Source organism: Pan troglodytes, chromosome 12, assembly GCF_028858775.2.
Source record: "Pan troglodytes isolate AG18354 chromosome 12, NHGRI_mPanTro3-v2.0_pri, whole genome shotgun sequence".
Classification (NCBI taxonomy): domain Eukaryota; kingdom Metazoa; phylum Chordata; class Mammalia; order Primates; family Hominidae; genus Pan; species Pan troglodytes.
The window spans coordinates 16,387,024-16,399,782 of NC_072410.2; positions in this window are offsets into that span (position 1 = coordinate 16,387,024).

A 12,759-nucleotide genomic window follows, 5' to 3' on the forward strand; every position below is an offset into this window, starting at 1 on the left:
ACTTTCACCACTTCTATTCAGCATAGTACTGGAAGTTCTGGCCAGAGCAATCAGGCAAGTGAAAGAAATAAAGGACATCCACATTTGAAAAGAGGAAGTCATACTATCACTATTTGCTGATAATATGATTATATACCTAGAAAACCCTATAGACTCCTCCAAAAGACCCCTAGATTTGATAAATAAATTCAGTAAAGTCTCAGATTACAAAATCAATGTACACAGATCAATAGCACCGCTATACAGCAAAAATGACAAAGCTGAAAATCAAATCAAGAACTCAGTCTCTTTTTTTTTTGAGACGGAGTTTTGCTCTTGTTGCCCAGTCTGGAGTGCAGTGGCATGATCTCGGCTCACCACAACCTCTGCCTCCCAGGTTCAAGCGATTCTCCTGCTTCAGCCTCCTGAGTAACTGGGATTACAGGCATGCACCACCACGCCTGGCTAATTTTTTGTATTTTTAGTAGAGACGGGGTTTCTCCATGTTAGTCATGCTGGTCTCGAACTCCCGACCTCAGGTGATCCACCCACCTTGGCCTCCCAAAGTGCTGGGATTATAGGCATGAGCCACCGCACCTTGCCAAAAATTCAATCCCTTTTATAAGAGCAGCAAAAAGCCAAAAACAAAAACCTATGAATATGCTTAACCAAGGAGGTGAATCATCTCTATAAGGAGAACTACAAAACACTGCTGAAAGAAATCACAGATGACACAAACAAATGGTAACACATCCCATGATCATGGATTTGAAGAATCCATATTGTGAAAATGATCATCCTGCCAAAAGCAATCTATAGATTTCACCATAATTCTCATCAAAATAAGATCTTTTTTTTTGTAGAGTTAGAAAAAACAATTCTAAAATTCATGTGGAACCAAAAGAGCCCAAAATAGCCAAAACAATCCTAAGCAAAAAGAACAAGTATGTAGCCATCACATATACTACAAGGTTATAATTAGCAAAATAGCATGGTACTGGTATAAAAGTAGGCACATAGACCAATGGAACAGAATAGAGAAACCAGAAATAAAGCCAAATACTTGTAATCAAGTATTTGATCTTTGACAAACAAGCTTACAAAAACATAAATTGGGGGAAAGGCATCCTATTTAGTAAATGGTGCTGGGAAAACTGATACCTTTTTTAGAAGAATGAAATTGGGTTTTTTTTTATCTCTCACCTTATACAAAATTCAGTTCAAGAGGGATCAAAGGCTTTAAGCCCTGAAACCATAAAAATTCTAGATCATCACCTTGGAAAAACTCTTCTGGACATTGGCCTAGGCAAGGAATTTATGACTAAAACACCAGAAGCAAATGCAACAAAAATAATAAATAAATGGGACCTGATTAAAATAAAAAGCTTCTGCACAGCAAAAGAAATGTCAGAATAGACAGATAGTTCACACAGTGGGAGAAAATATTTGCAAACTATGCATCCAACAAAGCACTAGTATCCAGAATATATAAGGAACTCAGATCAGCAAGACAGAAGCTCAAAAAGTGGGTAAAGGACATGAATAGACAGTTCCCAAAAGAAGATACACAAATGGCCAACAAACATGAAACTGCTCAATATCACTAATCATCAGAGAAACACAAAACCACAGTGAGATCTCACCTTACTCTTTAAGGAATGGCCATTATTAAAGAGTCAGAAAAACAATAGATGTTGGCATGGATGTGGTGGAAGGGGAATGCTTATACACTGCTGGTGGGAACATAATTAGTATGACATCTATGGAAAACAGTATGGAGATTCCTTAAAGAACTAAAAGTACGTCTACCATTCAATCTAGCAGTCCCATTACTGGGTATCTACCCAAAGGAAATAAAAGTCATTATGTGAAAAAGATACATGCACATGTATGTTTATTGCAACACAATTCACAATTGCAAAGATAAGGAAGCAGCCTAAGTGCCCATTGACCAATGAGTGAATAAAGAAAATGTATATATACACCATGGAATACTAATCAGCCATAATGAGGAAATGAAATAATGTCTTTTGCAGCAAGTTGGATGGAACTGGAGGCCATGATTCTAAGTGAAGTAACCCAGGAATGGAAAACCAAATACTGCATGTTCTCACTTCCAAGTGAGAGCTAAGCAAGGAGTATGCAGAGGCTATTTACAGAGTGTTATGATGGACTTTGGAGACTCAGAAGGAGGAGGGTGGGAAGAAGGTGTGGGGTAAACAAACTACATATTGCGTACAACATGCACTGAGGTGACAGGTGCACTAAAATCTCAGAATTCACCACTACATAATTCTGTATCACCAAAAGCCACTTGTACCCCCAAAAGAATTAGGGTTGCTCAACCGTTAGTGTAAGGTAAATAATCCAAAACACTTACGGTCCCAAGTATTTCAGATAAGGGATACTCAGCCTGTATGTACACTCATGAACTCTACGCACTTGGCACTTAATTAGCCTTTTTTCCCAATCTAAGTGGTAAAATTGAACATGCAAATAAATGGCTTCAAAAAAGATTTGGCCGGGCGCGGTGGCCCACGCCTGTAATCCCACCACTTTTGGGAGGCCAAGGCGAGTGGATCACCTGAGGTCGGGAGTTCGAGACCAGCCTGCCCAACGTGGCAAAACCCTGTCTCTACTAAAAATACAAAAAATTAGCCAAGCATGGTGGCAGGTGCCTGTAATCCCAGTTACTCGGGAGGCTGAGGCAGGAGAATCACTTGAACCTGGGAGACGGAGGTTGCAGTGAGCCGAGATCACATCACTGCACTCCAGCTGGGCGATGAGCAAAACTCCGTCTCAAAAAAAAATAAATAACAAGATTCAGTTCTTAGCTCTGCCATTTTCTCATTGTGCTGCTTTGAGCAGATCATTAGTGCTTTCTTAGCTATAGTTTCCTTACGCGTTACAGGAATATTATCATTTACCTCTTAGGACTTATGCAAAGTTAAACTAGCTAAATGTATATAAGCTTTGACACAGGGCCTAGTAGGTATTAAGTATGCAATAAATGGTAGATGTTTATTAGTGGTGTGTTTATCTTGTCTCCCTGTGAATTATGAGCACACCGAAGGGCAGCAACATACAGCACCTGTCATGTTGTGGTGCAAGAGGTAGACACTTGCTAAGTCTTAAAGAAATTGCTTATAGATTTTAATCTCTTTATGCTTTGAAAGAAAGCCTGTCTTCGCTCTAAAAAAAATAATTCCTTAAAAAATCTAGGCTTTTGTCCCGGTGTGGTGGCTCACGCCTGTAATCCCAGCACTTTGGGAGGCCGAGGCAGGTGGATCACCTGAGGTCAGGAGTTCAAGACCAGCCTGGCCAACATGGTGAAACCCCATCTCTACTAAAAATACAAAAAAACTAGCTGGGCGTGGTGGTGTGTGCCTGTAATCCCAACTACTCGGGAGGTTGAGACAGGAGAATCGCTTGAACTTGGGAGGTGGAGGTTGCAGTGAGCCGAGATCATGCCCCTGCACTCTAGCCTGGGCAACAGAGTGAGACTCCATCTCAAAAAAAAAAAGCAGACTTAATTTACTTGAAGTAGTTTGTTTCTTCCTTTTTTAAAAAATGCATTCCTTTGTCAGCAGATATGGGAGAATAAATTTCTTTCTTAGCTGCCAAAGACACACTGCCAGTAAGAGAGATCAATAAAAAAAGACCGCTTTATGCACATTACTCCATTTGTTCTGTACTGTGATGACTGCTGTTTGCAGAAATTCCCTGGCTATATTGATTTCCCTCTGTTCGTGCATTGATAGAATTACTCTAAGGGGAGAGATTTCTAGGAATGAAATAGAAGACAATGTGAAAAATAGTATGTACAAAGTTTAGAAGATTGCATTTTGAGATAGTAGGTTTCTAGTTGCTCGTGTAATCTGGAGATTTCTTTTCAATAGAAGTGCAAAATTTGTGCACAGACATACTCGTATTGGTAATTAATTGATTATTTGTTTATTGCTAGAGAACCTTTACCTACTATGTTCAGCATGCTGCACCCACTAGATGAAATAACTCCACTTGTTTGTAAATCTGGAAGTAAGTGTATTTCTATATTCTTTTAGATAAGCTCTTTTTTTTTTTTTTTTTGACTTTGGTGAGGGAGGTTATAAAGGCGCTTATATGAAAACTGACTTATAAAAATAATGTAAACATTTTACAAAAATAACTTCTATTTTGACTTTCTTGAATACCATGGTATTAACTGCTCAACAGTTATTTTAGTAAAAATAAGGCATATAAATCAGTGAGGAATACCGATATATTTATTAACCTACCTGTAGATGCTTTGTTCTTTAATAATTAATAAGTAAATGAATGATACTTAGATGAAGTAAAGTTTATTTTTTGTTGTTGTTTTGGGTTTTTTTTTTTTGAGAGGGGTCTTGCTCTGTGGCCCAGGCTGGAGTGCAGTGGTGTGATCTCAGCTCACTGTAACCTCTGCCTCCCGAGTTCAAGTGATTATCCTGCCTCAGCCTCCCGAGTAGCTGGGATTACAGGCACACGCCACCATGCCTGGCTAATTTTTTATATTTTTGGTGGAGATGGGGTTTCATCATGTTAGCCAGGCTGGTATTGAACTCCTGACTTCAGGTGATCCACCCACCTCGGCCTCCCAAAGTTCTGAGATTACAGGGGTGAGCCACTGTGCCTAGCTGCTTTTTATCTTCTATATTATGTCTTGGCAAACTGTAGCCCATGGGCTAAATCTGGCCTGCAGCATGTTTTTGTAAAGCTTGTGAGCTAAGAATGGTTTTTTTTCTTTCTTTCTTTTTTAAGACAGAATTTTGCTCTTGTTGCCCAGGCCAGAATACAATGGTGCGATCTTGGCTCACTGCAACCTCTGCCTCCTGGGTTCAAGTGATTATCTTGCTTCAGCCTCCCAAGTAGCTGGGATTACAGGCATGTGCCACCACACTCAGCTAATTTTGTATTTTTAGTAGAGACGTAGTTTCACCATGTTGGTCAGGCTGGTCTTGAACTCCTGACCTCAGGTGATCCACCCACCTCGGCCTCCCAAAGTGCTGGGATTACATCATGATTCACCGCACCCAACATAAGAATGGTTTTTACCTTTTAAAGGGTTGTAGGAAATAACAAAGATTATGTGATAGAGTCAGTATGTGGACAGCAAACTGCACTATTTAGTCTTTGATCTTTTACAGAAAAAGTTCAAATTTTATGTTGTTACTAATTGCAGACAACCCGAATAAACATACTAGGGCCTGGGATTAAATGGCATGTAGCCTTTTTTTTTTTTTTTTTTTTTAAGTACAATTTCCATTTTATTTTTTCTCTGGAGAATAGTCTGTTTTCAGTCTTTTTATTTTCATTTTTTTTTTTTTTTTGAGACGGAGTCTCGCTTTGTCACCCAGGCTGCAGTGCAATGGCATGATCTCGGCTCACTGCAGCCTCCGCCTCACGGGTTCAAGCGATTCTCCTGTCTCAGCCTCCCTAGTAGCTGGGATTAGGGGTGTGCCATCACACCCAGCTAATTTTTTGTATTTTAGTAGAGATGGGGTTTCACCCTGTTGCTCAGGCTGATCTCGAACTCCTGAGCTCAGGCAATCCACCCACCTCGGCCTCCCAAAGTGCTAGGATTACAGACATGAGCCACGGCGCCTGGCCTTGTCTTCAGTGTTTAAGGACTCAGCCCCTTACATGGGCTTTGGTGGGGGTTGTGGGGCAGCACTCCTCGAAGGTCTAAATCGGGGTGGGTGTGTTTGGTCCTTGTGGGCTTTACAAGGTGGATTCCTGACGACTTTTCTGTGAATTGCACATCTCACACAGTAATTTAGCTTCACATACAGCTTGGGAAGCACATAGGCATTGAAGACACTCGCTTCAGAAATGTCCCTGACTGCTGCAGCCTCCACCACATTTCGAATGATGAATTAATTTCTTTCTTTTTTTTTTTTTTTGAGACAGAGGCTCACTCTGTTGCCCAGGCTGGAGTGCAGTGGCGGGATCTGGACTCACTGCAAGCTCCACCTTCCAGGTTCACACCATTCTCCTCCCTCAGCCTCCCGAGTAGCTGGGACTACAGGCACCTGCCACCACGACCCGCTAATTTTTTTATTTTAGTAGAGACGGGGTTTCACTGTGTTAGTCAGGATGGTCTCGATCTCCTGACCTCGTGAGCCGCCTGACTCAGCCTCCCAAAGTGCTGGGATTACAGGCATTAGCCACCGTGCCCAGCCTCGAATGATGAAATTTCTTAATGGCCTTGTCCTTGGGCACGCGTTGGGCATAGTTTGTGCAACGAATACGCTGCATGTGGCTGTGCCCCTTTTTGGCACGATTGTTGTTCCTTCTTTGTCATCTTGGAGGCACGGACTGGAGTCTTGCTGCGTCACCCAGGCTGGAGTGCAGTGGCACAATCTTGGCTCACTGCAAGCTCTGCCTCCTGGGTTCATGCCATTCTCCTGCCTCAGCCTCCAGCTGGGACTACAGGCGCCTGCCACCATGCCTGGCTAAGTTTTTTTTTTTGTATTTTTAGTAGAGATGGGGTTTCACCGTGTTAGCCAGGATGGTCTCGATCTCCTGACCTTGTGATCTGCCCACCTCGGCCTCCCAAAGTGTGGGGATTACAGGCGTGAGCCACCGTGCTCAGCCCTGAGCCACTTTTACTAAGATTTCTAAGTTTACCATGTCACATTCTTTCCTGAGTCATATTTTTGAAGCTGCCTATGCTTGTCCTAAGATTAGTTGCCTCGTTTCTACCACTGTGTGGGCAACAGTTTGATGAATATTAATTCCCAAAATATTGTGGCACTATTTTATTTTTGTCTTAATTTATGTTAGTTTTTCTTTTTTTTCTTGTTATTTGATATCTAAATGTATCTATTTCTCTATATAGATATATATTTAAATCACCAGATATGTATATCTGGTGCTACAGGGACATTGTTTTGTTGATATATATATGTCTGACTATACAGGGACATAGTTTTGTTGATATATATATGTCTGACTATACAGGGACATAGTTTAGAGCTTTTTGAATAGTCAGTTCATTTTCCGAAAAAGAAGATGATCTAAGTTTTAGTTGTAAAAGATGAGTTCTTCTAACAATAATTCTAAATCTTTAGAATATAGTAAAGCACATTGACATGAACCATTTAAATAGCTACTCCTTTTTGAAAAATTTTAATTTCTGACCTGGATTATGCCATGAATGCTCTTCTGTCTGTGGAATTTTGGGAAGTGTCATTGGAGTGGGTGTCATATAAGCCTGCCCTGCTAACTGCGACGTACTCTGTCCTCTGTTTCTTTTGCAGTCGTGCTCATTCTCCTGCCTTAGGAGTGCACTCTTTTTCAGGGGTGCAAAGGTTCGACATTTCAAGCCATAATCAGTCTCCAAAGAGACATAGTATTTCTCATTCTCCAAATAGTAATTCTAATGGCTCCTTTCTTGCACCAGAAACGGAGCCAATTGTTCCTGAACTGTGTATTGACCATTTGTGGACAGAAACGATTACTAATATAAGGTTTGTTATATATATTATTATATTCAAAGAAAAATGTTGCTGAAAGTCTTGGGAAATATATGGCATTTTGTTTAAAGTTTCCTTTTAATGTGATCAGTTATTAATATATATAAAAATATATAGAGATATGTATTAAGGCCACCTCAGTTTCAGTAGAGGATATTAATGATATTAAAGTGATCATAGGCTGGACACGGTGGTTCATGCCTGTAATCCCAGCACTTTGGGAGGCTGAAGCTGGTAGATCACTTGAGCCTAGGAGTTCGAGACCAGCCTGGCCAACATTGTGAAACCCCGTCTCTACTAAAAATACAAAAATTAACTGGGTGTGATGGTGCATACTTGTAATCCCAGCTACTCAGGTGGTTGAGGCAGAATTGCTTGAACCCAGGAGGCTGAGCTTGCAGTGAGCTGAGATCGTGCCACTGCACTCCAGCCTGGGTGACAGAGTGAGACTATCTCAAAAAAAAAAAGTCATCGTAAAAATATTATTTTGTCATCTGATATTTCTTCCTTTATAGTAATAATCTCTCATTTTTCAGGTGTTTTTTGTTCTGGGGAGAAACAGTTAATTTCTATCAGTGAGGAAATGTGGGTTTTTTAGCATGTTTCCTAAGTTTTATGTTCATGTTAGTTGAGTGCCAGCTTTACTTTTTGGGAAACATAGCTTAGATCTCTGTTCTGGGTGACCTTTCTTCTTTTATATTCTCTTTAATAATTCACGTGTTAATTTATATGCCAATGTGTGTGCTAGTTAACAGTCTAATAAGTCACTGTCCCTGTCCTCAAAAGAGGCAGATAGCTGAAGGATGGTGACACAGGAGGGACTACTTTTGCTGGTAGGGCTTTGAAAGACGAATAGGTATTAGCTAGGCAGGTAAGTTGAGAAAGACCACAGACGGCAGCTGGGATCAGAACAGAAGTTCTGGTGAGTGCGTGGTGTATTTAGGGAATTACAAGTACTCCCACTCTGGTTTTTGCAGAGGGGAGGGAAAAGGCTAATGAAGAGGAGGCTTCCTAGGCGCAGTGGCTCACACCTGTAATCACTCACTTTGGGAGGCTGAGGCAGATGGATCACTTGAGCTCAGGAGTTCAAGACCAACCTGCCCAACATGGTGAAACCCCATGTCTACTACAAATACAAAAATCAGCCAGGCATGATGGCGTGCATCTGTAGTCCCAGCTACTCTGGAGGCTGAGGTGAGAGAGTCATTTGAACCTGGGAGTTGGAGGTTGCAGTGAGCCAAGAGCACACCGCTGCATTCCAGCTTGGGCGACAGAGTGAGACTGTCTGAAAAAGAAAAAAAGGAGGCTTGAGAGATTACTGATTGCCCTTTAGGCCTCTGGTCTGTTTGATGACAGCGGTAAGAAGGCACTTTATAAGTGTGTCGGAAGTTTGGGAAAGAGCAGAACAATAAATGTGGAATTGTCAGCTTATAAGTGGTGATTGAGGTAAGAGAATTAGATTAGAATTGAAGAATTATTGTATTCAATAATTGTGTGTACATGTAGTATATAGGCCTTTTCCCAAGGAGAGGGTTTTAACATTCCTTAGATTCTCAAAGGGATTCGTGGCCTCCAAATAGTTAAAATCCAGTGGTGTAGAATGAGAAGAGGGCTAGGAACTGAAGTCCTGGAAACTTAAGATTTGGGGAATGGAAAGAGACAAAGCTGGCGCAGAGAGACAAAGCAAAAGAGGTCAGATGGGAGAAGCAGCAGGAAATACAGAATACAAAAAAGAACATTTCAAGAATACAGAGATGCCAGTATTGCCAGGTACTGGTGAAGTGTGGCCCTGAGAGTTGAACCCAGAGAGGAGGTCCCTGGGTGGCAGTGGGTTCCTTGGTGACCTTGGCCAGAGCATTTTAAGCTGGGAGGGTGGCGGGGGAAAGTGGGGTAGAAAAAGTACATGGGGACTGAGGAAATGAACATAGGCATACAGGCCCTTTAAGGAGTTTGCCTTTGAATAGGAATGAAGATACAAAATTAGAGGGAGTCTTGGTCAAGGAGAGTTTTGTTTTTGCTGAACTATAATAAAATTAGTTTTCATGACATCTTGCCCCAGTATTTTCTTTTTCTTTTTCTTTTTCTTTTTCTTTGAGACAGGGTCTCACTCTGTCACCCAGGTTGGAGTACAGTGAGTGACTCAGTCACAGCTCACTGCAGCCTTGGCCTGCTGGGCTCCGGTGATTCCCCAACCTCAGCCTCCCAGGTAGCTGGGACTATAGGCACACACCACCACGCCTGACTAATTTTTTGTAATTTTTGCAGAGAAAGGATTTTGCCGTGATGCCCAGGCTGGTCTCAAACTCCTGGGCTCAAGCAACCTGCTTGCCTCTGCCTCCCAAAGTAATGGGATTACAGGTGTGAGCCACTGTGCCTGGCCCCCAATATTTTCTTACCTAACCACAATACAAGTTTTATATCCAGTCGAATTGAGAAGGTCTTTTATATACTCTAATGTTGAGTCCATTTTATATTTTAAGACTTTTAATGTGAAATAGTAGGCTATACGGACTATACTCAAGGGAAAGTATTGAAAATACAGAAGAGAGGAAACGATTGATGGAACAAGTAACCAGAAAGGTGCACAAGTGGTGAGATTAGCCTTGGGATAAAGAAGTGAAGGTTGATCAGATACGTAAGGCAGGAGGTTGAGCTCAAGCCTTAGAGCCTCGTTTTATCTGAAATGGAAGGCAAATGCATAATCTTAGAGAGAATGAAATGGGGGATAGGTAGTCTGAAGAAAGTAAAGATGTGGATACAATGTTGAAGTAGTGTCTCTGGCTTGTTTCTCATATATCAAATAAAAGTATCCTACAATTATAGATCATTTTTCTTTAAATAACTTATTTGTCAGTTGAATATATTATAGATTCTTATTTTTTAGATTTATGGGTCTTCTGTAGCACTTTATTTATTTATTTATTTATTTATTTTTTGAGATAGAGTTTCGCTCTTGTTGCCCGGGCTGGAGTGCAATGGCCCGATCTCGGCTCACCGCAACCTCTGCCTCCCAGGTTCAATTGATTCTTCTGCCTCAGCCTCCCGAGTAGCTGGGATTACAGGATTACTGGCTAATTTTGTATTTTTGGTAGAGACGGGGTTTCTCCATGTTGGTCAGGCTGGTCTTGAACTCCTGACCTCAGGTGATCTGCCCGCCTCGGCCTCCCAAAGTGCTGGGATTACAGGCATGAGCCACCACACCCGGCCTTCTGTAGCACTTTAGAAGGAAGGGTTTGGGAATTAGAGATACGATTTCAAAAAGAGATGTGAATGAGGCCTAATCTGAGAAGGAGAGGGGGTAGATAGGAGAAATAGCATTATGAAAGATCTGGCCCTTTGCGGGATAGGAATTCAAGTTTGCATGCATTACTTTACAAGTAGGTGGCTTAGTTTGCATTACAAGTAGGGAGCTTACATAGTATGTAATTTAAAAGTTCATCAGTAATTGTTAAATTTATTGTAGCTTTCCCCAACAAAGCTGTGTAATGAGCTCATAATCAAAGAACTGAAAGGATCTTAGAGATCATGAAGTTTAATTCTTAGAAATGTTTGTGTCTTTGAGATTATTGTTTGACCTAAGTAGCTTTTAGATTTCTTGCAGAATATTTTCAAAGACTTTTTTTTTTTCTCTCTCTGTTTTTGAGACGGAGTCTGGCTCTGTCGCCCAGGCTGGAGTGCACTGGCGCGATCTTGGCTTACTGCAAGCCCCTCCTCCTGGGTTCATGCCATTCTCCCGCCTCAGCCTCCAGAGTAGCTGTGACCACAGGTGCCCACCATCATGCCTGGCTAATTTATTTTGTATTTTTAGTAGAGACGGGATTTCACCGTGTTAGCCAGGATAGTCTGGATCTCCTGACCTCGTGATCTGCCTGCCTCGGCCTCCCAAAGTGTTGGGAGTACAGGTGTGAGCCACCGCGCCCGGCCTCAAAGACTTTTAATAGTTACTGTGGTAGATTCTTGGACCAGTGCTGACAGTTACTTTATTAATGTATCTATTATAGAGAGAAAAATTCACAAGCCTCAAAAGTGTTTATTACATCTGACCTATGTGGGCAAAAGTTCCTGTGCTTTTTAGTAGAGTCCCAGCTCCACTTACGGTAGGTGGATGTCTTTCCCATTGTTTCTGTATAAATAACTCAGCACTGCTTTTTCTTTTTCTTTTCTTTCCTTTTTTTGGCTTAAGTAGTTTTATTTAGAAATAATTTACATGTCATAAAATTAACATGTTTTAACTGTACAATTAAATGATTTTTAGTAAATTACAGTGTTCTACAACCATCACCATGACCCAATTTTACAAGATTTATATCACCATAAAAAGATTTCCTTGTGCTTGTTGGTAGTCAGTCTTGTTCCCATTTCCAGCCTCAGGCAACCATGCTAGGCTTCTGCCTTTATAGATTAGTTTTTCTGGACATTTATATATATATAATGTATGTACACACAGTGTAGCTTTTTGTGTTTAGCTTTCACTTAGCGTGATGTTTTTAGGATCCACCATTTTGTAACATGTATCATTATTTCATACCTACTGCTATGTAATAGTCCATTGTATAGATCTACCACCATGTTTTGCTTATCTGTTCATCAGCTGACGGACTTTTGGTTTATTTCCACCTCTTGACTGCTGAGAATTAGGACAGTATGAACATTTGAACAAAGGTCTTGAGCAAAAATGTGGACATATGTGATTTTATTTTTCTTGAGTAAATGCCTAGGATTGGGTCATTGGGTTGAATGGTAAATTCATGTTTAACTTTTTAAGAAATCACCAAACTGTTTTCCAAATAGCCTGTATCATTTTATATTCCCACCAGCAAAATATGAAGGTTAATGTCTCTTTATCCTTGACAGGATTGGATATCATCACACTCTTTGATTGTAGCTATTTTCCAGTGGTTGTGAAGTGGCTTTAATTTGCTTTTCTCTAATGCATTCTGAAGTTGATCATCTCATGAAGTTATTAGCCATTCATTTATCTTCTTAGGTAAAATATCTATTCAGATCTTTTGCCCATTTATTTACCTTCATATTTTGAAATACGATAGATCACAGGAAGTTACAAAATAGTAAACAAGTCCTGTGTACCTTGCATTCTTTTTCCCTCACAGGTAACCTCTTATATAACTATAATACATTATCATAACCAGGAAATAGATGATCTATACACGTTATTTCAAATTTCATCAATTTGACATGTACTCATTTATGTCTATGTATGGTTCTATGCAGTTTTTTGACATATGTAGATGTGTGTAAATACCACCACAATCAAGATACAAAA